Source organism: Culex pipiens, chromosome 2 (genome assembly GCF_016801865.2).
Source record: "Culex pipiens pallens isolate TS chromosome 2, TS_CPP_V2, whole genome shotgun sequence".
Taxonomy (NCBI): domain Eukaryota; kingdom Metazoa; phylum Arthropoda; class Insecta; order Diptera; family Culicidae; genus Culex; species Culex pipiens.
This window is the reverse complement of record NC_068938.1, coordinates 37,049,246-37,072,539: the sequence shown is the minus strand read 5'-3', so window position 1 is coordinate 37,072,539 and position 23,294 is coordinate 37,049,246.

Genomic DNA, 23,294 nt, shown 5'->3' with positions numbered 1-23,294 from the left:
AAATATGTTTTGTATAGCTTGGCAAAAGTTCACTAGTCTGATTTTCATGTAAGAAAGATAACATTCAGCCCACTGTCCTGCTCCGTGGCTTCCGATAAGATTAAGACCTAAACTGCTTCGCGGTTACTCAGAACATTAGCCTGCTGTCGTTCGTGCTGCGGCTGTTAATGCTGGTGCCTGCCTGCAAATTTCGTGTTGCACTGCTGTTGTTGCAGCTGACGGTCGCTGGGTCGTGGGTTGAATGAAAAACTCATTAAAACGATTTATCTCGGAAACATTTATTTGTACACACCGGGATACACACCACTCGCAGGAGATATTGCGGAGACTGCGGTATAAATGGTCAGGCGGTGAGTGCACATAAATAAAAAAATCCAATCAAATCAGCTACACATGTGGTGTAAATTTGCGTGTAAACATTTAAATTATCTTGTTTCGCTTTTCGCGCAGATTGACCAGCAACTGAGTGGGGGAGGCTGGACGAAAAGGTGATCAGGAGGTTTTAGGAAGATCTGGTTTGGGCTGCTGATTGCTACCAGGAAGAGAGCGAACCAAACGAGAGCGTGATCCCCACGGTGCTGAAGATTGATCATAGGACCAGTAGCGTGGACCCGTTGGTTAATGGGCTGGGGCACGCAGATTGTGACAGCAAACAAATAGGCAGAGGTTAAATCAAACACCTTGAGAGAGTAAGGTATCGACACGTTAATGGGATCTCTTCTGGATGAGGCACACACGAGGGATACAAATTCAATTTAGACTCAATTAACTACACCGGTCGCATTTGGGCAATCGAGCAAAACCATTCCGAAAACTGTTTTGAAAATAAGCTGTACTTAGCTTTCGACAGAACGTATAACTTACATGTTATCCGCTGAAGATCTCCCAACTCTAATCCCCATGCATCTGCATTCACTCGAGGATCTGTCAAGCAGAACCGGAGAACATTGCGAGCAGATCGAGTATCGGTTTCGAAAGCCTTGCCCAAGATTATGCAAAAGAACTTTCCAGTGTTAGAAAGTCGCAAAGAGAGGTCTAAATTCAACCATGCGAAGCAAATGCCCTCCAGGTTTTGGTTTGGGAGTGCACCGACAAACAAAAAAAAAGGAACAACTTCTAATGCGATTATGAGTGCGTTATAAATTCGTTCATTTCATGCAAATATTGTCGGTACTTTACAAGGGTGCCTTACCGATATTGATCTTGCCGAGATGGAATTTGAATTTCTTGATACTTCTTTTTATTTCAAGTACAAAATGTGTATTGATTTCTCGGAGCTGAGATTTATGAAATAGAATTGGAATTTCGAAATTAGGGTTAAAGAAAAGTTCATTTAATAACATTGAAAATTGAACCATTCATTTCCGAGATATCGCGAGTTGAAAAATTAGGGCTAATAAGTACACTCTGAAAAAAAAAACCTCATTTTTCACAAAATTTAAATTGAGGGTGATTTCAACAACCAGATCAACAAAACCGTAGACAATTACTTTTAGATATTTTCGTTGATAGCTTTTTCTATGTAAACAATTTAAAATTGCTTATAAATTCAACAACTTCGTAAAATAATACTCACAAATGCCTATGGTTCATTCCAGGTCAACTGAGTACACTTTTGGACTCGACCTTCACCGATTTGGACCAAACTTGGAGGGAACGTTCATCTATCGATAGTTAACAGAAATTCCAAGTTTGGTGCTGATTGGACCATCCCTCTATTTTTGGCACCGCCCTCTCTCTAAAAAACTTTTTTTTCTTTTAATCATAACTTTGCAACTATTTGAGCAAAAGACTTTCTACAGGTTGCATTTTATAGAAAATTGTCCAAGGAATTCGATAAAAATAAAATTTTAACCCTTAAATGCCCACTAATATTATATTTTAACGTTTTAAGTATTAAAATTCAGTTTTGACCAATTCCTTATATTTTTATTTGTTTTATTTTATCACCATCGTGTTCCCCGGACAATTTTACATAAAAATCAATGTAGACCTTTATGTTTTATGTTTTATGTTTTATTAAACTAAAATGAACTATTGGCGAGATATAGCGATTTTACTGAAAAAAATTGATTTGCGCTGCACTCTGTCCTATGAATTCAAATCCGAAATAAGTTTCTCACATATAAAAACCGAACTATGCGGGATTCATCCCTTTTTGTTGAAAAGTACACCATGTACTTCCGAGTGCTGCGCAAAATCAAACTTTTTTCAGTAAAATCGCTGTATCTCGCCAATAGTTCATTTTAGTTTGAGATATACATAAATTATTATGTTAAATTGTCCGGGGAACACGATGGTGATAAAATAAAACAAATAAAAATATAAGAAATTGATCAAAACTGAATTAAAATACTTAAAACGTTAAAATATTATATAAGTTGGCATTTAAGGATTAATTTTATTTTTATCGAATTTCAACCCGTACAAAGTCTTTTGCTCAAATAGTTGCAGAGATATGATTGAAAGAAAAAAAAAGTTTTTTTGGAAAATTGTCAAAAAAGAGGGCGGTGCCAAAAATAGAGAGATGATCCAATAAGTACCAAACTTGAGATTTCTGTTAACTATCGATAGATGAACGTTCCCTCCAAGTTTGGTCCAAATCGGTGAAGGTCGAGTCTAAAAGTGTACTCAGTTGACCTGGAATGACCCCTTTACAGTCCTGACAATCGACTATTCAAATTTGATTGAAATATGGTCATAGAAATCGAATTTGATATTAAAAGTAACAAAATTAAAAAAAACCAAGATAACAAATATTTTGCTCGTGATTCGATTATTCGTAGTCCCAGGCAAACCTTCGGATAATTGAACTTCAGATAATCGAAACATCGAATAATCGAAGCTTTGAAAAATTGAGTATGAACTAAAACGTGAAAACGGTGCATTTTCTTTAAAAAAGTAAAAAAAAGAATCGCAAAGCCAATTTTTGATTGCAAATTTGATTTTGATTTTTGATTTTTAAAATTTTGTTTGACAATTTTTCTTTTTTTTTTTTCAAAAATCACATATGTTTTCAAACATTCATATTTTTGCTACTAGAACATTCATATTTTTGCTACTAGAATTTGCACCATCCCAAACTGTAGGGCAAAAGAAAAAAAAATAGTATTTTGGGCATTCAACCATTAGTTTTGAAAAGTAAAAATATGGGTTTTCCTTGTACTTAAAAGTTGTAATCATTTTCTACGATAAGACGCCAAATTGATCAGTAAAACCATTCTCAAGATGCCCATTTTGTGTGACGAAGAATATTTAATCCTTGTATGGAATAACTTAAAATCCAAAATGACCAGAACTTTATCAATTAAAAAATATTTAATTAAATATCATGAAATTGTTCATGAATCACTTAAAATAAAATAGTTAAAAAAAGTAAATCAGCCACGAATAGACAAGCTGTTTAAAAACTGTAATTTTGTTCAGGGCTAACATGTCTGAAGAATAATAACTACCCTCTCTTATGCAATAGTCTAAACAATTATGCCGAGATATCATTTAAAAAAAGATCTAATGCTTTTTTTTGTAAAAAAAAACGTTAAAAACTTATTCTCAATTAATCAAAAGTAGCTTGTGATTGGACCGTAGAGCATACTTTGGCTAAAAAATGTCCACCAGAAACATAATGTCATTGCTCTAGAAGCATGCTTCTTATTAACATTCCAACGCCCAAGGCTCCAAAAAAGTTGGAACGGTAACTTCAACTCAATGGATCTCGGGCATAACTCAACCAATCAAGATGATTCTTCTTTCCAGTGATTTGTTAGGATGTCTAGATGATTCTAGAACCTTGCAGAACTTAATTTGATCAAATCTGTAATTTTTGCGATTAAAAATATCGTTCCAACTTTTTTTTCGCGTACAAAAAAAAAATTCGCAAAAAATTCCGCGGAGGCAGTCGTTTTGAAAATAGGTGGAACGATGTTTTCGGTCGCAGAAATTACAGATTTGATCAAATTAAGTTCTGCAATGTTCTAGGATCATCTAGACATTCTTACAAATTACTGGAAACAAGAATCGTCCCGATTGGTTGAGTTATGCCCGAGAACCAGCAAGTTGAAGTTACCGTTCCAACTTTTTTGGGAGGCTTGGGCGTCCGTGTAAGTTGGACATGCGTTGGGCGTTCCAGTGTTAAGTTGTACAACTGCTCCAAATATCAATAACCCAGTAATATTTTCAGCTGTCGCGACCTCCTACGAAACCACCGTTGCAGCAGATGTCTGCCAGGCGCCACCATTGCCAGGACCCCGGGTATGACCAAATCAACCACGCGCTGATAAGTGTCGCTTATCGCTAATAGCATAGCTAATGATGACCCGTGCCTAATGGAAGGAGAGGGCGCTTTTATTGTCTACGGTCCTTAACTCATCCAACTCTCTTGCACCAGCGCCATATGCAAACTCTACAAGCACTTCATAGCTGGCTGTTGGTGGCCCGGGGAAAAAAATGGAGTCGGCAAAACAAAAGCGGGACACTTCTGTAAAGAACTGGCTTCGTATTACAACTCCTTCAATTAGCAACGCCCTCTTCCAAAAGTTATCGACCATGTAAAAAATATTTACAAACGAAGCAGCAGCGGACCGACAAAGGACGGATCTCGGAGGGTTGGTGCCATCCAGTCGGTCAACCGCTGAAACTTTCTTGCAGAACTTCAAAACGGCAACAAGTAGAACGATTGCCGAAACTGTAACATATCTCTTCATTTCAGGCAAGCCACCCATACCCAAAGCTCCGCTGGCTGTGATGTTTTAATTTACGGGATGATAAAATGATGTGATGATTAGTACTTTCCTCTCGACTGAGCCGAGACTGCCTGCGGCCAACCACCGGCAACGTATCGTACACCCAAGTGTGTGAGCATTATAAGGACTCCGCCTCGAAAAGGCCCCCGAAGGACGACTCCCGTTATTAAGTGTGTATCTAATTGGTTATCCCTTTGTGTGGTCCTTCCGTGCCGTCACTTCTTGGGCCAGAACATCTTGAGCAGCAGCAGCAGCTTTGGCCCGGTCTCGGCGCGTCTTGTTGCCGCCGGCGGACATTGTTGGCCGAAAAAGGTCTGCACACACACGTGGTAGATCTTCGTGAAGACAGGCTCGCGCTTCGTGTTGGGGCAGGTGTACGGCTAATTGAGTTGTTTTGAGTTTGATACGGGAGCCCACTTTTGGAGGCTGGCTGCCGCGGGTCATGCGAGTAATTCAGGGTGCAGCTCTCATGAAGGTTGATTCAAATTGGTCGGTTCGACTTTTTTTTTTATCGGGAGTGGAGTTCACCCATTAATTTGATGTTTATGCAACAAGACAATCATTTACATTTACTTCAATGGTTCAACGCCGAAAGAAAGATGGGGGAAACCGGAATGCCATAACTTACTTTAGCACACCTTTTGTTTCCGCCTTGATAACTCGGTAAAATATGAAGCAACACTGCACTGCACCGTGGAGCTGAAATTGTAGCCGACAATGTGAACATTATGCCTGCATGCGAGTGTTGTTGCACCTGGAATTGCTAGTAAACGGGGCCATAATAAGCGATACATTATTACCAATATTCAACCATTTGACGGGTACATGTAAATTTGATGCACGTTGCTGCTGGAGCTAACACTTGAAGAGTTTTTAAATGAGTCAAGGTGTCATTAAAATAAACTGGTTTACAAATTATTATTGACTGGAACAAAGTTAAAACATTATTAAAAAAATATTCGCTTGGCTTTCGAGGTTGAACAGCTCTACTGCCATATTATTTGGCAAGAATTTATTTCTTTTCGAATTTCAGGAGGTCATATTGAACCACTTCTGGTTTTTGCCTTCCTCACCTCAATGAGGAAAGGCTATAAAATCACTCGAAAAATGAACTTCTTTATTCGACCTCGTAGACCCACCTTCACGTATACCTATCGACTCAGAATCAAATTCTGAACAAATGTCTGTGCGTGTGTCTGGATGTGAGTCCGTGCACCCAAAAATATGCACTCGATTATCTCCGGACTGGCTGAACCGATTTAGACTGTTTTGGTCTCATTCGATCCGTCTTGGGGTCCCACAAGACCCTAGTTAATATTATGAAGTTTAGAAAAGTGCTTCAAAAGTTATGCTAAAAAACCAGTTTTAGCTAAATTGCTGAAGATTGTAAAAAGGGTGGTATTTGTAAGAAAACCCGTCATGCTATATATTGTTAGAAAGGTATTTGAAGGACCTTTCCAACGCGTCCAAAAGATTGAAGATCTGACAACCCCATCAAAAGTTATGAGCACTTAAGTGTTATTTATACACTTTTTTGAGGCCGGATCTCAAATATTTTGATGAAAATGTTGTCCGGATCTATTATGCGACCCATCGTTGGATAGGTAATCAAAAGACCTTTCCAACGAGCCCAAAATTTCGAAGATCTGACAACCCTATCAAAAGTTATAAGTACTTTAGTGTTTTCAATACACTTTTTTGAGGCCTGATCTCAGACATTTTGATTTAAATAAGTGTTATTTATACGCTGTGTAGTGTATTCATTTTATGAATGTGAAGAGGCACCAACCACCTAAAGGTGGATTTAGTAACGTTTTTTTCATGCCCCGGTTTTGCACGCCTCGGTTTTGCACTGCCTCGGTTTTGATTCGTACAGCTGCCTCGGTTAAGCACGGCCCAGTGCATAACTGACGCACAGAGCTTATGAGAATTGGCTATATGGGAGACATTGGCTGTAATTCTTTGCAAAATCATCCTAACTTTAAAAAAATATATTGTAGTTACAATTATAAACATAATACGTATTTTCCAGTATTTTGAAAATGCAATGTTTTTCAAAAATGATCAAATGATCAGCATTTTTTTTATACATTTCGAAGCAATAACATTTTTTTTTGAAAATTCTAAAAATTTTCACAATACTCCGTATTTCCGAAAAGTACTCAGTTATTTCTGTATATACATCAAATGAAAGAGATTTTTTTTTATACATTTTGAATGTTTTAACAAAATTTTTTGAAAATAATCAAAATTTTCAGAAAACTACGTATTTTCGAAAAAAGTACTCCACATTTTTTTTGCAAATGGGTATCAAATGATTGGGATTTTTTCATACATTCCGGAAGCAATATTTTTTTTTGAAAACACTTAAATTTTTCACAAAACTTCGTATTTTTGGAAAAATACTCAAAATTGCAGTTTTTACAATATGGGTACTAGGGTGGGTACGTTTTTCAAAAAGTTCTCGGATCAAGTGTTAGTATGGTTCCCCTTGTAGGGCATGCCCATAGAGACTTTCATGCCAAATATCAGCTCATTTGGTTGTAAACTGGCTGCGCGCATCAGGGTTAAAGTTTACATGGGAATTACTATGGGAAATTGGAACTTTTTGTTCAAACACTCCTACAGGTCTGGGAAAATCACGCGCCAACTTCTGGTATGGTCAGGCCTATGGGGAGTGGTCTGGAGAACACTTTTCCCGAAGAGAGCATATGGATTCGTTGTCCCTAGACCTGGCGCATCGGCAAACAATCCGATGTCTCCGGAATCAACGGTTTTCCCTCAAATGCATCAAATTTTCCTTAGCATGCTATGAAAGCTCGATGAACACCGCGACGCCATACGTCAGGCAGCTATCACGTGGTTGAAATATTTGCATTCTGAATTCGACTAAATTATATCAGGATTACTCGAAATGATCCATTTCTAGTTAAAAGAAGGTTTGCATTTGAATATTCCAGCCGTTTCTCACCCACGTGGTAGCTGCCTGACGTATGGCGTCGCGGTGTTCATCGAGCTTTCATAGCATGCTAAGGAAAATTTGATGCATTTTGAGAGAAAACCGTTGATTCCGGAGACATCGGATTGTTTGCCGATGCGCCAGGTCTAGGGACAACGAATCCATATGCTCTCTTCGGGAAAAGTGTTCTCTAGACCATTCCTCGTAGGCCTGACCATACCAGAAGTTGGCGCGTGATTTTCCCAGACCTGTAGGAGCGTTTGAACAAAAAGTTCAAATTTTCCATAGTAATTCCCATGTAAACTTTAACCCTGATGCGCGCAGCCAGTTTACAACCAAATGAGCTGATATTTGGCATGAAAGTCCCTATGGGCATGCCCTACAAGGGGAACCATACTAAAACTTGATCCGAGAACTTTTTGAAAAACGTACCCACCCTAATGGGTACCCAATGATCGGGATTTTTCAAACGTTAAAAAAAATTAAAACAATTTTTTTAAATACTTTTTTTTATGAAACTGCGTAAATTTCAGTTTTTTTACATTATGGGTGTCAAAGAATCGGGAATTTTTGTATATTTGGAAAGTAGTATAACAAATTTATTTTTCACAAAACTACGTATTTTCGAAAAAAAATACTCAAAATTTTAGTTTTGAACTGAACTGACTGAAACTTTGAGTTTTTTTTTATCAAAAATACATAATTCTTTGTAAATTTTGTGAATTAAAAAAATTGATATTATGTTCGAAATGTTTGAAAAAATCCCGATCATTTGAGACACATATTGTAAAATACTGAAATTTTGAGTTTATTTTATTATAGACATTTTACCACTTTTGTGGCATTCATGTAAAGTTAAGGCTTTTTTCGAAAAAACCTAGTTTTGTGATTTTTTTTTTGTAAAAAAAAATGTGTTATTGTTTTCGGAATGTATGAAAAAATTCCGATAATTTGATACCCATATTTTAAAAACTGAAATTTTGAGTATTTTTTTTCGAAAATATAAAAATGGATAGCTGACATCATCCCGGTTCGAAAACACTATAATTTGTTGAAGTTCAGATGATTTTTCATAGGATTATAGCCAATGTATCCCATATAGCCAACATCCCATAAGCTCTGTGCTTCTGTTATGCACGCCTCGGTTTTGCATCCTCAATATGCGGTGCTAAACCGAGGCATGACTGTAGTATTATTTTACCTAACTTTAACCTGTTTGAAATTATTTCAGGTCCAGTAACTTTTACTGTTTATAGTTGTATGAAAAAATGTAAAAGAACAAATAAACAGAAGTGTATTTTAATGAAATTTAGTTCCAGTTGATGTTTAAGTTAATTTTAGGTGAAAATTTCTGACTTTTAAATCTCTATCAAAATTTACTTAATAAACTTAATTGATACACTCAAACCCCGATGGTTTGACACCAACTGTTGTCAAACGAACAGGGTCACTTTTTAGTTTGACACCCCGTTTACACGGAGTTCAAACTCACTATCAAACGTTTGTTTTGATAGTGTGCGTGAGCGCCTTGTAAAAAGTGACAGTCCGTCACTTTTTAGTTTGACTGTGACCAACCAACGGGGTACAAACTAAAAAAGTGTCAAACTAAAAATCGACCAACCACCGGGGGTTGAGTGTACTCAGTTAAACAATTTTTTGATAGAATGGTCGCATTGACGTCACATCCGAAGCATCACGAATTTTAATTAATTCATTCCGTCAATATCAACCGTTTAATAACCCAGATAGCCATCTAAACCACCAGAAAGCCTCGACCATACCACTCCTACGCCTTTTGCAGTAAAACGCTTCGATTTGATCACCATCATCGTGTTGTTTCGTTATCCCTCCAATCAGCATCACGCACCGTTTGACAGCTTGATTGCTGTTTGACCACAGCTCAATCGCTTCCGCGTATTGTTTCAGTTGGTGGTTGATGGTCAGGTCTCGGCTATCGGCCTGACTCCGGGGGTAAATAATCCCTGCCCACTCTGTCTAAGCTGCGATTTCTTGGAATAACAGATGTTAAATTTTGAAATTAATTCCTCAACCAAAAGGTTATGGTTTATTTTGCATTCACTTTTAAATTATATTCTCGATACGCCCGTTAATTCACCTTGAATGTCACAGTTTCAAGTCTGACAATCTGTGGGAATGTCGTGTTCGCGGTTTGCTCGCACTCCAGCTAATCCATCCTCACCAAGCGGTCAAGTCGAAAACAACGACGGACATGTTGTAAAAAATATTTACAGTAAACAAGTAGTAGCCGGCCGAGTGGCGATCGTAAATTGATTTCCTCATTATCTAACCGTTTTGATGGCGTTAAAATTGCGGGTCGTAAAATCGGCCGCCCCCGGAAACGGCCAAATTTCGAACGTTGGCGTCCCAGCTAAGGCGACTTAAGGCGTCTTGAGTGCTTCTTCCTCTGGCGGTTCAGCTGCCTGTTTTTATGGCCATCGAACGATGTGGTGTAAATTTTGCTTTCATGAAAACTTTGTAGTTCGTGATACACTCTGCAGTAGCAAATAATGATAACATTAGTTCAACCAGCTAAGAACTACACGGTCTACAACTACCCCGTCCACCGGAGCATAAAATCTACCACAATTTCCCATTCTCGTTGAAAAGAACAAACTCTAAATACACAACCGCACACCGTTCAACTCCACGGCACCTTCTTTGTTCCAACGCATGTGGTTTAGACCAAATCCTTGATGTATCCTTTTTGTGCACTCAAAAAAGGTGAAGGCGTCCCCGACGACTGTTCCGAGTCTGTCGAGTGTGCAATTTTCTTTTGTGGCTTAGATTTCCCCGAGTGAACCTGAATCGAAGGCCTCGATTTTCTGTGAGCGAACCTACCGTCTTGGGTCAAAACACAACAAGAACCAAGCCAACCGCGAATAATTAAGCCTCGGGAGACGGAGATTGTTGCTGTGGAGATTGGGTAGGCGTAATAAGAGCATCCTTTCTGCTGAACAACAGGGATTCTGCAAGGTTTTTGGTTTTGGACAATGCGCGTCTAGATCGGTTTATTGTGCTTTTCAGGGATCGAAATGGGCAACGCAGTCTTGGAGGATCTTCGAGTTCAGGACAAAGAAATGAGATAGAGTGCAAGATTGTAGATTAAAACGATGATATTTGAAATTCTAAAATGAACGGCCCCGAGACGCATTTTCATTTTCAAGTAATATCTAAAATTTATTCGTCTACACTAATTGATCGGGCATAGCTTATGTCACGTCCAAATAGGGCAAGATTAAGCCGGCTCAAACAACTTAATTGAACCAATCTGGATTAGCACATCGCGATCACAACACTGCTAAAGCTGCATCGACTTGGATCAAGCAAATCTTTGCGTATCGAATACACATTCCAACTCACTCGTGAATGCAAATTAAACGTTATTCCTTATTTTCAACCATAAATAACCGACTGGTGGCGGTGGCGGTGGCGGTCCCAGGTTGTAAGACCATTCTCCGACGACAGACGACTAATTCACTGCGGTGCTGCCGTGGCTGAATGCAATATGGTCATGTTCGCACAAGCTAAACTACCGATTTTATTGGTTGGTTTGCTTTTGGTTGCAATTTACTATAGGGGACATGGGGGTAAGACAAATAAGGTAAGATAGCCATCCCATGATGACAAATTTGTCAGTGCTGTATATTAAATCAATAACTTAGTTAAACCATATAAATACAGTATGTAAAAAAAGTATTTACACCCCTTGGGCACTATGCACATTTTGTGATGAAACATGTAAACAATGTAAAGTTTGACAGAAACCTAGTACTACGCTTTGTTCAGAAACTCATGCCAACCATTTTGCTACAAAAAGCACATGAAAAGATGATTTCCATAAAAAATTATATAACAAATACTATTACAGAAATCGAAAAAGGTGCAAAAAAAGTTTGTACACGTTTCGAAAAATTTACATAAATAAGGTTATTTGTTGACAAATCACCATAAATCCAGTCTCCCAACTCCAAATATGCATCCTTGACTGATTAAAAAATAATTTGGATTGAATATAAAGTTTACTAACTACTTAGTATAAAAATTATATAACTCTGGAAATTCTATATAAAACTTATCCAAACTTAATTTTGCAAACTTTCAATCCATATAAATGTCAATATATTACCATAGAATTGCTAAATAAACATTCTGGAGTGGGTATAACACCGTTTTGGGGGTCTTTGTATCGATAGAATAGATTTTTCGTTGGAATTTCATACCAATCCGGAATTACGTTGTCGGAAAATCCGCCGGCATCCGAACCGGTCCACAATTCACAAGTCAACCTATGTGATATCGGAAAGGGCATAAAATATCTGATCTTTTGATACCCATACATCTAGGTTTTCTATAAAACCCAGGTTTTTAAATACCTACACAGCTAAAAAAGTAGTAATACAGCTGCGTGTAAAAGGCCTGGGTGTAAAATAAATATTGCATTATTTTATGAAATTTTTTGTGATTTTACACCCTGAACTATGTAGCCCATCAGTATGGGAAACCTACTTGATCGAAATGTCAAGCTCATATATACGTTTATCCTTTCCAGTTTTCATCGGTGTGATGGCCGAGTGGGCTAAGGCGCCAGTCCTTACTGTTGGTGCTGGGTTTGAATCCCGTCGGTTGCAACCTTTTTTGTGTTTTCAAAAATTGTACATGCAGTGTGTAATATTAAGTGTTTATTTTGACGAAGGTGATGTGCATTAGGGTGACAAGAAAAATTGAAAATTTTGGAAAATCTGAAGAGATACCCCCTGGATCGATTCTTTAGGCAATAATAAGTAACTATGCCAATTTTGAGCCAAATCGGTTGAGGTTAAGGGGTCGCTTTTTATCGTTGAAGTTTATATGGGGAAAATCGCTAAAATGTATGGGGAAAAACATCGCTTCAGGATTTTGGCAGCAGGTGGCGCAGGTCTCGCCCAAAATTGTCCATGTGTGAGATTCTTGTAGGAAATTTAATTTCCTGCAACTTTGTCGAAGGGTGCAGGAAGATCCGAGTTGATCCTGATGAGTTATTAGCAATGCGATGAAAAGAAATTGCCTTATATACTTGAAAGAATATAAGGGGTATATAAGAAGTATATAAGAAAATACTTTTTACTAGAAAAATCACCAAAAATCAGGATCAATTCGGATCGTTTTGCATCCTTCGACATAGTTGTAGGAAATTAAATTTCCTACAAGAATCTCACACTTGGACAATTTTGGGCGAGACCCGCGCCACCTGACAGAAAAATACTAAAACGATGTTTTTCTGCATACATTTTTTGCGATTTTTCCCATATAAATTTCAACGTTAAAAAGCGACCCCTTAACATTAACCGATTTGGCTCAAAATTTGCACAGATTCTTATTATTGCCTAAGGAATCGAATCAGAGGGTATCCCTGATGTCGAATTTTTTTATTGTCACCCTAATGTGCATGCTTTTGCATGCGATTTTACCATCGGATTTTTTGCTGTGTAGGCATTTTTTAGGGTAAAATTATTGGTAAAATTGACGCTATTCTAAGCAATGTTTTTGCAAAAAAACTTAAACATGATTTATCAAGCATAAGCAACAATACCTCTTAATAAATTAGTTAACTACACAGTAAAAAAATCATGGTAATATTACATCTGGGAATGGGTAAATCTTTTATGTCAGAAAAAGTGTGTAATTTTGCCTCTGAGAATGTGTAATTTTACAATCTTTCTGGTGTAGTGTCACTTTTTCAGCCTAAATTGAGGTAAAATTACATAAAAGAGGTAATATTCAACCTTCAAAATTTACACATTTTTTTACTGTGTAGACCCGTGATGTTTGCTGACCCGTACCGATTGTCCACGATTCATACAAAAAAGCTTTTTTTTGTATGGAAAATTGTTCACGAGGGGGTAGCAAATTCCCAAAATAGTGTCCACGTGGTTAATAGATGGTCCCTAATTTCAAAATGAAATTGAAAAAAAAAATCATTTCATGAATGCAGTCTTTTGTTTTTTCTAAGTACATAACATTACTAAATCGACCTCTTTTAAAATTTTTTTTTTTGTGTTTTTCAAACATGATGCATCATCAGTTTGTCCATATAATTGTCTATACAAATTTGGCAGCTGACGCGAAAATTGAAAAAAATCTTTGGTAAAGTTGTGGCCTACAACTTGAGGAATGGATGGGAACTACTCCTTAAAAATGTTTTACGAAAAAAATGGTTTATGTAACAAAAAATAGATTAAATTTTTGATTTTTTTATGTTTTAGGAGACATAAAATGCCATCTTTTCAAAAAATTCCAGAAAGGATCAAAAATGTTTAACCAAGTCATCATTTTGTAAAAAAAAAAATAATTTTTTTTTAAATCTTGAAAAGTTCAAAACAACTTTTTTCTTGTAAAACCAATTTGGTAATATATAAAAGTTTATTTGATAAAGTGCACTATTTTCAATTTATAGCCATTTTTAGGTTACATTTTAGAAAAAAAACGCAGTTTTTCAATTTTATAAGATGCCCATCCCACAAAAAAAAAATAAATAAAAAAAACTCTACATTTCAGCCTCTGGTTGTTGAGATATGGCCATGCGAATGATAAAAAAAGGAAAAATTAGATTTTGTCAGCGTGGCCCAATTAGCCCCCGTTTTTGAACACCGATATCTTGGGAACTAATGGCCGATTTCAATGCTAACAAATGCAAATGTTGTGAATTTTTCAGCTTTTTTCAATAAAACTATTTTAAGATGTTATAATCTACTCCAACATTTGAAAATGTCAAACATTATTCTGCTTCAATTCATCAAAAGATACAGTTTTTTTAATTTTCTCATACTATTTTTGAATGGTCAGCTTTCAAAATTGTATGGAAATGATATGGACAAACTGTTGATCCAAATTGTATTTTTTATCTACGGAAATCAGTTTCAGCCAAATAGTTTCAGCCAAAATAAAAAATGCCAATTAAATCGGATGTCTGAAATCTCTGGGAATTGCTCAGACTTATTTCTTCTATCACTGATATAATGGATCTGAAGTTTCATTTCTTCAACTCGTATTAGAAAAACAAGTTAAAAAATAATTTGGTGGATATTAAATTTAATTTTTAACTTTATTTTCTGAGATCAAATTTTTAATAGAACGTTTCAAGAAATAGTATACGGCTTCACCAAGTTCACCCGTTCCGGCTCGCGATAATGGTGTTGCAACATTTGCTCGAAAAAAAAGGTTAAATCAGATAACAGTTGGACCAAAACTCTCTCGGTAATCGGACTCCCATTCCATTACCGGATAGGATGCGTTGCCGACAAAGATGTTTTTTTTTCTGTTCCCTTCCAAAAGGACACAAAAAAGAGCACCATTCGATATCGATCAAGTTTTTCGTCTGTGGCGTTTGATGTGTGTGTTTTTTTTTCTTACCAAATTTAGAGTTGCATCTTGTGTCGTGGCAGTGAAAAATTAGAAACAGATGAGAATCTGTTGCGGCGGCGCAGCATCCTAGAAGGAAAAAGGATATCACAAACTAATTGAACCATCGAAGGAAGAAAAAAAAGGTATTTGCTACTGCTGATGGGTTTCATTTCCAGGGGATGTTTATTTATCCTTTTCTCATAGAAAAAATAACCAGAGTGCTGATAGAGTTGCCTAAAAAGACGATTCGCTGACTGATCAAGAAAAAGGACCGATGAAGGTGCCACGATAACAAGGTTTCGCGCTACGTCCTTTTGAGAATCCTTTTTGGGACCGAAGAATGCACCGCGGGTGTGTGCGACTGGATTTGGGTGTAGTGTTACACTATCTCGAAATGATTATTGTTATTGCCGTTTTGGTTGGGTTAATTCCATAACTCAGTTCCAGTAGCAGATGAAAGAGAAAGGATGAGCTCACCATCATCGCCGGAGGTGGGTTTTGTTGGTCTTCTGGTGGCCACCGTTGATCAGTGATTCGGGGTAGACATATGTCTGTAAATCTTGAGAATGCCATTTAGATTGTGTGGCGGCTTAGGGAATCAAAATAAAAATTTGTTTTTGGGATGGGAAAACGACGCGATGAGTGGGCCACCTTAATGGGTGGAAGATGACCTGGGCAGAGACTCCAGAAGAAGACGATGAGACGACTGCTGCTGCTGGATTGGTGGCACGGTAGCGCATGGTGATGACTCACAAAGGTGTCCAGGAGTTGTAATTGGGATAATTAATGTTGGTTTCCGTGATAGCATTGAGACATTCGGGTGGGTATCATAATTCGATAATGACACTTGGGAGGTACTGGACAGGTGGTCTGATGAACGTTTACTTGAGTCATTGAGTTGATTGGCTTGCTTATTTAGCAAAGGTTTGGTAATTTTGAGTAAGAAGGTTTTTTTAATTTTTCTACAATCCTAAATTATTAGAGGTTGGATAATTAGTTATCATAATAACTAATATATTAAGCAGCGTATAATATCGAACTTTATAAATTCAAACCCATCCATTTTCTCAAAAATATAAAGGTACAGTTCACAGAACCTGCGCCCACTCCCCCACCCATTAGAAGAGAGTCCATCAAAGCTCAACATGCTGACTAATCGCCGCCATCAACCGTTCGTCGCCACTATGTATCACTTTAAACTAGCCACAACTCCATCTAAACTCCACATCTCCTTTGCCCATCTTCAGCTAATCCGGCACAACATCGCATCACACAGCGCTGACGATCGTTGTTGAGCTGCCGATCAGTGAGTCCCGATAAGATCACAATGGAATCACGACTTGGAGGCCGCCTGCCGATGTCGATGTCAATTCAACGCCCATCAGATCAACGTTGTGGTTATGCTCGCTTGTCAAAATGGCATCAACGAAATTTGTTTTTTTTTGTGACTCCAACTCCAGCACTGCAAAAACACTTTGAGTTCAACAACAACTCTCATCTATAGCTGACTATATCTCCTACTCTGGCTTCATAAGATTTGAGGAATCTTTAATTATATTTTTTAAGTAAAATTACAAAAAAAACGTTACTTAATCCACCCTTAGGTGGTTGGTGCCTTCCTCACATTTAGAGGTAAATGCTATCCAAAATAGACACGTTCGTTGGAGAGTCTTATAATTACCTATCCAAAGATAGCTCGCATGATATATTTGGACTACGTTTTCATCAAAATATCTGATATCTGGCCTCCAAAAAAGTATAAATAACACTTAAGTGCTTATAACTTTTGATAGGGTTGTCAGATCTTCAATGTATTGAACGCGTTGGAAAGGTCTTTTAATTACGTATCCAACGACAGGTTGCATGATAGATCCGGACAACGTTTTCATCATGATATCTGAGATCCGGTTTCCAAAAAGTACATAAATAACACTTAAGTGCTAATAACTCTTGATAGGGTTGTCAGATCTTCAATGTATTGGTCGCATTGGAAAGGTCTTTTAAATACCTTTCTAAAAATGTATAACATGCCAGGTTTTCTTACAAAAACCACCCTTTTTACAATCTTCCGGACTTTTGTTAAAATCGTTTTTTTAGCATAACTTTTGAAGTACTTAACTAAACCGCATAATTTTTAATAGCGACTTATGGGACCTCAAGACGGATTGAATGACGCCAAAACGGACAAAATCGGTTCAGCCAATGTCAAGATAATCGAGTGACAATTTTTTGATCAACATCCCACCACACACACAGACATTTGCTCAGAATTTGATTCTGAGTCGATAGGTATACATGAAGGTGGGTCTAGGAGGTCTGGTTGAGAAGTTCAGTTTTCGAGTGATTTTATAGCCTTTCCTCAATAAGGTGAGGAAGGCAAAAAGTTTGAGACACTGTTTAAAAGATTGCATTTAGAGAGCATAACATCAACGACGATGCAGCCAAATCGTGTTGATGTCCATCGCAGAGTTGGCGGTCATCATCGACACGGTCAGCGATCGCTCTGCGGATGCATCTGCCTGTACCAATCTGGCATATTTCTCGCGAAGGCCTGATTCCGATGCCATTGAACGAAAATTGAAATTTCATCGCGATAAACGTGTTATGGTCTCGGCGGCGATGACCGTTTTTGGACACCGTCGCCTGGTGTTTATTTTGATCCACACGTCGATCGTTATCGGGCCCGAAAGTGATCTTTTATTCAGCATTCACAATGCGGCGGCTTCACGCAATGGCCGAATGTTTTCAATTTCGCTAAAAGCTATCGAAAGCAAAAAGCAAAGATACCGATTTTGACCGATGGGCACCCCCAATTCGTTCCGAGTGAGGTGGACCATGTCGAACGTCGTCGTCGTCGTCGGTTCGGTAATTGAGTATTTCAGCAAAATGCGGCACGGGCTGAGTTCGATATCTCAATCCACGTCACTTCAATTAGGGCTTTTGTTTACTAAAAGCTGGTGCCACTTTCTTGGTCACCGGCTTGAATCAAAGGGAATCAGGTGAGAGATTCGCTGGAAAATCGGAATTTTCAAAATTACTATTTCATCGAAAATTAAAATAAATGTACGACGGCCAAAGTAATGATGCATTATTTTCCTTGATTCAAGCTTTTTTATTTTTGGTGAAAATATAAAAAATGAGGGCTAAAAATATATACCGTAAACTGGGGTGACTGTGATAGCCCGGGGTGACATTGATAGAAACATGATTTGGCCACTAATTTTGATACATCCAATGTAACAGTCACATTTTTGCATATTTGTTCGATAATAAGCCGTCCCTTAATACTCAAATTTCTCAAAAATGTTTAGATATTAATTTGATGGGCCCCAGTTTACGGTATTTTGTAAGATTTTTTTTAACAATCAATTTTAAACCATGGGAAATGAATACGTCAATTTTTATTTTTTATTAAATGTATTTTTTTACAATTTTATTCACTGCTAATAACAAGTAGTAATCTAGGTGCATGTAAAAGGCCTTAGTTTAAAATATATTTTGCATTATTTTATGATTTTATGATATCGCAAATAAGGCACTCAGGTCTACGTTTTATTTTTTGAAAGTAATGCTTTAAAGATATGTAATTGTTTAATTTTTTTTTCCTCTAGACCTCGACCCGGACTGAGGGATTTTTTTTTGAAAATATATGAAATATCCGAATTTCAAAGACCACTGTTTTCAAGTCAAAGCAAATTTGAAGACTTCAATTTTTAGAAAATATTTTATTTTCTTTTCTTTTAATAGTTGCCAATATGTTGCTATCCGGTTATTTATTGATTTAAATTGATTTTTGAACAAAAATCAATAGCTTAGGTTGTTTTATAAAAGATTCTATTGTCAAAAAATATGTAAACATGTTAGCTAGTGAGTTTTTATTTATAACCTGACTTTCTCGTATATTATTTGTCCAATTCAATAAAAAAATATTTTATATTTTTTTGTAATATTTAATGAAATGATTCTTGATGATTTTGAGTTAAAAAAAATCAGATTTCTATTCTGAGTTCTAAAAGCATAACATTTGGAAGAATGATTGAGTTTGTCTAAAAACGAAATCGCTTGATTGCGATCAATAGGTTTCATAACATTTTTCTTTTTATGTTTGTTTAAAAGAGGTTTGCATGAACTCTGTTCACGTTTACGCGAACTCATTTTTTTGAGTGTACCATGATTTTTGTTAGTTTGTCCAGATTAAATTTAAAAACTTTTTTTTTATCTGACCCACCTCATCACATTATTTAGTGATTTTTTTAATTAAAGTATTCATATGACATTTTTCAGTATTTATATACAAATTTTAATTAGTCGAATCCGTTAAAAAAATTACATGAGTATTGAGGATCATGTTTTTGTAGAATTATTTTTTTAAATTTGATTAACTGAACAACTGGCATTATGTTTTAATAAAAATCTGTTAAACAATCAAATATGAAATTTTTTGTTTGTTTTAATTAGTTTTCAACAAAAACTAAAGCAGTTTTAATTATGGTTGTCTTGCAAAGAATTTCGAATATATTTTTTTGAAAATGTATGTTTGCTTATTTCTAAAAAATACGGTATTTCCAGAGATACCCCCCAAATAAAAAGCATAGTGCCGTTCCAAGGGGCCACCACACTTATCGGCCAGCCGACCGGCATAGCTAATTCGCCACGGACATTCCGGACCCCGGACAAATTCTTGCATCTGTATTATCACATCTGTCCGGACCGGCGGCCTGGTGGCAGGTTGAATGTGGTCGTGATCTCGCCAAATTTGCCCCAGAGAGAGAGAGAGAGTGAGTCCCTCGTCTAAGTGAGGGGACTTTGGAAGAAAAAAGAACGAAAAAACAAAATCGGGCAGCGGAAAAACTTAAAAGGCGGCTTATTTGACAAGACACGATATTATAATGAAAATATAAGCCTTCCCTTTCCCGGGCCCATTTCAAGCTCGATAAATTTGCCTTTTCTCGGATTTCAGCTGGTCTCCGGAACGTATGCTGGTTCCGCAAGCAAGTCACGCACGGGCTTGAACCGATCCACAAAAAGCACACCTTTCTGGACCGACCGACCGTGTATCATCCCCGCGGCCTGTATGCTAATGCTGTTTTGTTTTCAATTTCAATCTATTCCGATTAGATTATGATTTTGATGATGATGTTGATGCCGAAACGATGATGCCGACGTTTTATCTAAATATTTTTATCTGTTTATAAGCTACAGGTTAATATCAAATATTAAATATTATAATCGTTTCACGTCGAGTTCCGAACTCATTTTTCTCGACTTTTTCGCCTTCAACTCCCGCCGCTTCATTTGCATTTTTCGGTTCTTCGGTTTCGGAGCACCTCTTTTAGCTTTGTTGTTGTTGTTGCTGTCCGGGTTTCGAGGGGATGCTGTCACAAGCTGCCCGAACCCACTCGGCACCCCTCCGTTGATATCTTTATCACGGGCTCAGCCTTGGATGAGCTTTTGGGTGATTCCTCTTCGGGGATCGGCTGACCGAAAGCGTCGTTCCAGTTTGAAGCACACATGCTGCGGGAATAATTATGTTAGACCGAATTTATAACATGTTATATAATCTTAACACTTCATTTCGAAGCTGGATGTCATTCATTAAGGGGTAGCGAGAGAGATAGAGAGCGGTCAGGAAATGAGGTGCCATAAATTGTGTATCAGCTGCGGCGAGGTCACCTTTTCAAAAAAGGTTGGTATTTCCGCCGAGCTGTGATAATGTTGATGTGATTTTAAGGTATTTCGTCGGGATTGCGCTTTGTTGTCACACGAAGGTTTTGACGTTTGGCATTCTAGTGTTTGACCTTAAGGGCCTCGTGGCGCGGTGTTTAGCGGCTTCGGCTGCCGATCCCTAAGTTGCTATGGGGCGCGGGTTCGATTCCCGCCTTATCCTCCTGGCCTTTTATCGGATGGGGAAGTAAAACGTCGGTCCATTTGCGTAAAAGAGGTTTTGGGTGACTCACCACACATATCCTTCGGACGCCTAGAAATGAGCAGAAACTTACAACAGAAAGTCAAGACTAACATTTCAAAAAGGTCCAACATGGGTCCTTTTAAAATGTACGTCTAGGTTTAAAAATTTTGAAAATATTTTTTTCGAAGAGATTGGAAAATTTTACGAATGTTTCATATTTTAACATTCAAAATCGGAATTGCTGAGATATCGACATTAAAAAATGGTGGGTTGTTTGGGTGAGACTTAGGAAACATCAATTTTCTTGTTTTTAAACCTACACCCAAAATTCAGAGTCGAGATAATCGTTCTCTCAAAATTTATTGAGGGCTCAGTGCCATAATCGATAGAATAATGGTACCAACTCACACCATCATAACAAATGAGTTCATTCGTTAGTTGAATCAATAAATCTCCAACAAGTGTCATACATCGACTTCTGACTTCTCCTTGGTCACCAAGCTGTGGTGGCCGAGGCAGCTAAGTCATTGGATTGGTTTGTCAAAGGTCTCTGGTTCGATTCCCGTTGTCGACACTTTTGGTTTTTTGTTTGACGGATGAACTTTTTTTGCAAATGAACCTCGAGAGAATAGTTCTATCGCCCATCTCGAGCTGTGTTCTCTGCGTCCGTGAATGGTACCACTATTCTCTCGACTCGAGACCATCATTCTCTCAGACTAGCGCTGCCAGTTTAGGGTGTATGCATGGCAATATCTCAGCAACTAAGGGTCGTATCAACAAAGTCCGAAAAAGCAAAAAGCTTTTTAAAAATATTTTTTTCAAAAGTGGGAAAACATGGGCACTAATTTAAAAAAAATAATAACTGAGACTATTTTCAAAAAAGTCACCTAAATATGGATTTAACTTGAAAATTGTGCACTTTATCAAAATTTCACTAGAGTACTTTTTGATTGCAAATTTGATTTTACATCGAAAAATGAAGCTGAAAAATTTTTGTGAAAAATATTTCGATTTTTTGAAAAAATCAGTATTGATTCAAAAATTCAAAACTCACTCAAAGATTTTCTGCACAACCTGGAAATATCTGAAAAGTTGGCATTTTATGTCCTCTAAAACATATCAAAAAATAAAAAAAATTAAAAATAGTGTTTTTTTGAAAATCAAGTTTTAGTGATAAAAAGTTAAATAAAAAATCATCAACATTTTTTTTACCTTGTATAATTTTTTTCCAGTGTAGTCCGTATCCATACCTACACCTTTGCCGAAGACACCTAATCGATCGAAAAATTCCTTTAAAAGATACAGATTTTTGAATTTTCATACATCATTTTTGTATGGACAGCTGCCAAATTTGTATGGAAAATTATATGGACAAACTAATGATGCAAAATGGCTTCTTAGGACATACCGAAGGCACCAAAAAAGTTTCAGTCGGATAAAAAAATACAAAAAAAATCGAATGACCGAAATCTGAGAGAACTGCTCCTAATTGAACTTGACATTTCGGACAAGTAGTCAATTTCTGGGTTTTTCATAGAATATGTCAAAATTTGTTAGGCAGATTTTTTTTCATCAGCTTCAAGGTATCAAAAGATACTTTTTATCATTTTGCAAATAAATTCAATGTAATCTCTGTTTTTTTAAACATTAATTCATATTAAAAACTTCCAGTTAGTTTCTCAAATCCGATGTATTTTTCGTAAGCTAGTACTTAGTAGACACTCAATTATATCCAACTACTGCAAAAAATATTGACCAATTCTTTCATTTTTTTCGCATATGTTACAGGCAAATTAAATGTTTTCCTAATTAAAAATTCTTAACTCATTGCACCAATATGGAGCATTTATTAGAAATGTCAAGGCATATCGATTTTCTAGGTGGGTAATGAAGCACCTGCTTTGTACTTTATAATTGAGCCAAAGGAAAGTTTCACAAAAACTTTCGGGTAATTATTATCCTTTAGTTTCGGCAGTGCAATGTTGTATCAGTTGAATTCCAATATTTGAGAATATGTTTGGGAGATTTTTTTCATAAATTATCAATTGATTTATACCTTTTGAAAATTGTATAAGAAGACCTTTTTCTATGCTAACTGACATTATTTCCGAATTTCTTTCTATCACAAGATAGCTCTAAGATGACGATTGAATTATATTTAGACCCTGGCTAAAAAAATAATGCTGAAGCAACACTTTAAAGCAGCTCAACGACAATCATTCCGCGCTTAACCAGTCTCAAACAATGTTCCATCGAGTTAAGAAATGTTTTGCGGAATCTTTCA